Raw genomic sequence first — 6,000 nt, forward strand, 5'->3', positions numbered from 1 at the left:
CTTTATTTTAATACGTAGTGCATATAAGCATATAACATGTTGCAATCTAGTGAAGTAGACTATGCTTGAGTGTTTGCAGTTTGAGTGGAAATGCAGGAGAAAAGCTGATGCAAGCAACATCGTGCTGAATCCTGATAAGAGATGTTTGCTGAAGTCTGCTGCTACTACGACGACACCTATGCTAAAAAAGAATGTCGGGAATAATAAAGAAATTCTTATGAAGTGGCTACAGAGAAATAACATAAGAACAATTATTAACAAATGTAATAAAGAGAAGTTGATATCACACGGCACAACATTAACTACACGGTATAGGTTTTGTTGCTAATTTTGGTTCACACATTAACTAACAACTCTGGGAACAGCCACCTGCACCCAGGTTAAGTCGACTCCAAATCAACATGAAAGAAGTGCGGACGTGAGCAGGATCAACAACAGCTGCGACCAGAATAAACATACCCTTGATCTGTTGTGTAAACCTGTATTGTGATATAACTCGTGATTTTCAATAAAAGGCCCAGGGAGGTGCAGTAAGCTTCAGAGATTCGACAGGATCACTGGGGTATCATCTCTCCTGGCTGCCAGACTCTTGCCACTTGGTGTTCGTGTCTATTTTTGTCTCTGATTCTTCCGTGACATTTCAAAGTTCGGGCTGGATGGTGACTGGATCGAGCGGAGAGAACAGTGACGGCTGGAGAAAGACTGTGCACAGCAACTAGTATTTAAAACCCTCATCTTGAGGCCAGCCTCGCTACAACATCCCGACTCTCGGCTCGATCACCATCCGACTGAACCAGAAGGGACAGCACGGAACACCTGGGGTAAGATAAACTTTAAAAATATATTATGTCTGATTGACGAACCTGACACCTGTCCTAATGTTCTTGTTAAAAAGTCTGACAGCAGCCGGCAGGAAGGAGCGGAAAAATCTCTTCACTCTATCACTGAAGGAGCTGTGGCGTGCTCCAAGAGTGTCATTGAGTGGGTGGGCTGGGTTGTCCAGCATTGATGCCAGTTTCGCCATCATCCTCCTGCCCCCACTGAGTCCACAGAGTCCAGGGAGCAGCCCAGGACAGAGCTGGCCCTCCTCACTAGTTTGTCCAGTCTCTTTTTGTCCCGGCCCGAGATGCCTCCTGCCCAGGAGACCACTCCATAGAAAAAGACAGATGAAACCACAGAGTCATAGAAATTCCTGAGGTGTGTCCCCTGAACGCCAAAGGACCTCAGTCTCCTGAGTTGGAAGAGTCTGCTCTGCCCCTTCCTATGGAGAGCGTCTGTGTTGTCGCTCCAGTCCAGTTTATTGTTCAGATGAACATCCAGGTACTCTTAAGTTGAGACCCTCTCAACGTCTGTTCCCTGGATATTCACTGGTGCAGGGGGAGAGTGCCAACTCTTGCAGAAATCCACTTCCAGCTCTTTGGATTTCCCAGCGTTGATTTGGAGGCGGTTCTGCTGACACCAGTCCACAAAACCCTGCGTAACCCCTCTGTACTCCCGATCGTCTCCGTCAGTGATGAGGCCGACAATCGCAGAGTCATCAGAGAACTTCTGCAGGTGACAGGTAGAGGAATTGTATTTGTAGTCCGAGGTGTAGAAGGTGAATAGGAAGGGAGCCAGAACAGTTCCCTGCGGCGCTCCTGTGCTGCAGAGGAGCACGTTAGACACACAGTCGTGTGTTTTCACGTACTGTGGCCGGTTTGTGAGGAAGTCATGGATCCATGTGATGAGGTGGTGAGCCACTCCCGCCTGCTCCAGCTTGTCTCCCAATAGGGTGGGCTGGATAGTGTTGAAAGCACTGGAGGAATCAAAGAACATGATCCTCACAGTGCTCCCCGCCTTCTCTAGGTGGGAGAGTGAAGTGTGGAGCAGGTAGATGATGGCATCATCCACACTGATGCCAGGCTGGTATACGAACTGGAGTGGGTCCATCGAAGAGCTCACCAGGGGGCGCAGATGGACGAGGACCAGTTTCTCCAGGGTCTTCATCAGATGAGACGTCAGCGCCACTGGTCTGAAGTTGTTGAGCTCCTTCGGATGGGGGATCCAGGAAGGATGTTTTCCACAGCTGGGGGACTCTGCCCAGCTTCAGGCTCAGGCTGAACATGTGCTGGACGATTCCACACAACTGGTCTGCGCAGGATTTGAGGAGCTGGGAACGAATCCCACCTGGACCCGCTGCCTTCCTTGCCTTTATCTTCCTCAGCTGGTTCTTCACCTGAGATGTTGTGAGGAACAAGGCTGAGCAGTAGGAAGTGGTGGTTGTCTGATGTGGCAGGGAACTGAAGCCTGTGGGGGGGAGAGGAGAGAGAGGGGGAGAGAGGGTCTCATTCGCAGCGGCAGGAGGGCTTGGTGGGGGCTGCAGCAGGGGAGACTAAGCGGGGGTAGGCATCTGATCAAACATATTGAAAAATAGGTTCAACTCAGTTGCCCAATGAAGGTCCCCCTCCTTCTGGGGCTTTGGTTTCTGTGGCCTGAAATGGTCTTCAGGCTCCTCCAGACATCCATGGCATTATTACTCTGCAGCTTTTCCTCCATCCGCATCCCATAGGACTTTTTCCCCTCTCTGATCCTCCTTCTCAGCTGACGTTTCTCTTCAGCTCTTCCTTGTCGCCTGACACAAAAGCCATCTTTTTCTCCTTCAGGAGAGCTTTAATGTCTGGTGTGATGCATGGTTTGTTGTTGGAGAAACCTCTTACTGTCCTGGTGGGAATGGTGTTCTCCATGCAGAAATTATTATAGTCTGTAATTGTGTCCGTTAGACCATTAGTGTCCTCCCAGCGGGCTTCGCTGAATACTTCCCACACAGTTGTGTTGAAACAGTCCTTTAGGGCCTCCTCTGCTTCTCCAGACCCTCTCTGAACTTTGCCTGTCACAGCTGGCGGCCTGCGGACCAGAGGTTTGTACACAGGAAGGAGAGCCACCAAGTTGTGATCAGCTTTGCCCAGCGAGGGGAGGGACAGTGATGTGTACGCCTCCTTGGTGTTGGCATAGAAAAGGTCCAAGATTTTATTGTCTCTGGTGTGGCAGTCACATATTGTGTGAATGAAGGCAGAGAGGAGGAAGGAGAAGCATGATTGAAGTCACCAGTGATAAGGAGCAGGGCATTTGGGTGCTTTGTTTGTAGCCTACTCACAGCAGCAGTCAGTACGTCACAGACTGTGTCACTCTTAGCAGACGGAGGTTCGTACACCGCCACCGAGATCACGTGACTGAACTCTCGTAGGACGTAATACGGACGCACGCTAACAGCTAGAAGTTCAATGTCCCGACTGCAAAGTTGCTCCTTAATAGTGATGTGCCCAGGATTACACCATCTATCATTAATAAACACAGCCAGCCCTCCTCCTTTCTTCTTACCGCTTTCCAGTGTCCTGTCCGCACGTAGAATTTGGAAGCCGTCCAATTTGACGATGGCGTCCGGCGTTAGCTCTGTTAGCCAAGACTTCGTGAACATCAGCAAGCTAGCCTCCCAGAAATTCCACTCGTGACGGGTTAACGCTGTTAGCTTGTCCATTTTATTGGGAACAGATCTAACATTCCCTATAATAACGGATGGGAGGACAGGGTGCTATCGTCTCCTCCTTGCCTGGTGTTTAGCCTCCGCATCCCCGTCTCTTCCTCCTCAGCTCCCGGGGGAAATCGGGTCTCGCTCCGGCAGCCGGTGCGGGGTTAGGGTGCTAACAGGTGATCTCTTGTGTACACGATCGATCCGTAGCTCAGAGTTATGTCTCCGGACACGGTCGCGCAAAAAACAGCCCCCAGCAGCAATAAAACCACCACAAGTTGGATGTCCATTGCTGTGATGAGGTGAAATAAATAAATAAATAAACAGGGTAGAGGGAAAAACACACGAAGAAGGCTCAACGGTGAGCCAGTGCTGCTGAAACAGGCAGCCACTTGCGCGGTGCCGAAAATCATCATCATCATTATCATCATTGTCGTCTTCAGGAGCGTGGGACGATGTGTCCTCACTATGTGCTTGTGATGGCCCCCAGTGGTCTTCGTCACCTTCTGTTGTCACGTGATGCTTGGAGGCTCCGCGTGTCTGTTGTCCTCACTCTCACCCTTGTCTTCATCTTCACTCTTTAAAGCCGTGATTCTCAAATCATGGGTCGCGGTGCGATGCTGAGGCGGGCGCGTGGGACCCTGGGGAACATGCTTTTGTCCGCCGTAGTCCAGCTGAACGATGCATAGTTTTGGAACCGAAAAAGGCGATCTCGGACAAAGCTGTATGTGCCCCTAGTTCACGCGGTACTGATTAAAAAAAAATAAAAAATTGCGTCGCCCTGTCGCTTGTTGTCCCGGAAGTGATTTCTTTCGCCGCTACTTAAATGCCCTGCGCTAAGCTATCTTGTGCCGCAGCAGCACGGACTTTATTTGAACTATATGTAAGTACATGCACAGCAGCAGCAACAAGCTACGTGATGGCAAATAAACGACTCCACTAACAAGTAGCGTGCAAAACGAGGAGGCGAGGAGGTGATAAGCGCGGTAATCGCTAAAATGAATTGTTTCTATGTACGCTCGACGTTTAATAGAAGTCTGACTTGAACTGCGTTTGGGTGGAGAGCCAGCAACTATGAACAGAAATGTTGTATTGCAACCATTAAGTATCTAAACATAAAATAAAAGGAACACGGAAATGTCTGACGTCATCACGACGAAGTGGTTTGATGTCAAACGTAAAGTAACTGTAATGATAGGAGTTATATCATTAGTCACTAGTTGGCAGTATTGCCTGATGTGTGTTTGGTTACCAGACGAACAAGTGTGTATGCACAAAGACGAGAATGCAAGTCAGTAAAAAAAGAGACACAAGCTTGCAGCATCACGTTACCTGCGTGACTTCTTAAGATAGAAGACAGAACGTTACATGGTACCAGGTCGCGGGTCAAGAAAAGGACTGACGCAAGATGGACTCCGTAAGGCCACCAGAAGCGCTGAAAATGACGGGAAATGTGGACGAGAGTTGGCGAGCTTTCAAGCAACAATTCCTGCTCTACCTTGCCGCCGTGGGAGTCGGTAACAGAGCGGACGAAAGAAAAATAGCCCTTTTGCGAACCAATGCCGGAGCCGAGGCCATCGAGGTATTCAACACCTTTGTTTATGATGAACCGAAGATAAAGACAAGTTTGAAACGGTCTTACAAAAATTTGATGAAAACTGTCTTGCTAAGAAAAACGAAACTTATGAGAGATACGTGTTTCGTTCAAGACTCTAACAGCGCGGTGAGTCCTTTGACAATTTCCTCACCGATCTCAAAATTAAAGCTAAGTCTTGTAACTTTGGTGATCTGAAAAACTCAATAATAAGGAAAGCCTTGCCAAGCTAACGAGCTAGCAAAGCAGCACGTGCTAACTTTCCAAGCAGCGCCATCTTGTGAAAAAAACAGAGTCCGTGAAGGCAGTGACAAGGAAAGGTAAACTGCGATTCAAGAAAAAGACCAAAAACAATGAAAATGATCAAGCTCCATTCAGCTGGAAAAAAGTGCGGAGAAATGCACGAGCCAAAACGATGTCCTGCATTTGGGAGAACATGTGCTAAGTGTAAAAAGCAAAATCACTATGCTAAGATGTGCAACACCAAGAAGAAAGTGCACACCGTGCAGGAAGACACAGATGATAGTGATGACCTAAGTGACACTTTTTTCATCAAAATCGTGTCATATGACGAAAGCGATAGGCAACAACAAACTAGAGGAGACCCAGAGCAAGCTGTTAATGCAGTAAAAGAAGATAAATGGATTGCACCACTGCTTGTCAATGGCACACTTGTTACTTTTAAAATTGACACAGGAGCAAAAGCAAACATAATTAACGAAAAAGACTTGAAATCACTTGAAGAGAAACCGGAAAGAGTCACAGACAAGGCCGTGAAATTGAAAACTTACAACAATCAGCCAATAAAAACAAAGGGATGTTGAAGGCTAAAAGTGACAGCAAAGGGAAGACAACACAAGTTAACGTTCAAAATTGTGCCAAGTGGACTGGAGTCAAACCT

Source organism: Idiotropiscis lumnitzeri, chromosome 2 (genome assembly GCF_059441095.1).
Source record: "Idiotropiscis lumnitzeri isolate Australia: NSW breed Sydney's pygmy pipehorse chromosome 2, RoL_Ilum_1.0, whole genome shotgun sequence".
NCBI classification, from domain to species: domain Eukaryota; kingdom Metazoa; phylum Chordata; class Actinopteri; order Syngnathiformes; family Syngnathidae; genus Idiotropiscis; species Idiotropiscis lumnitzeri.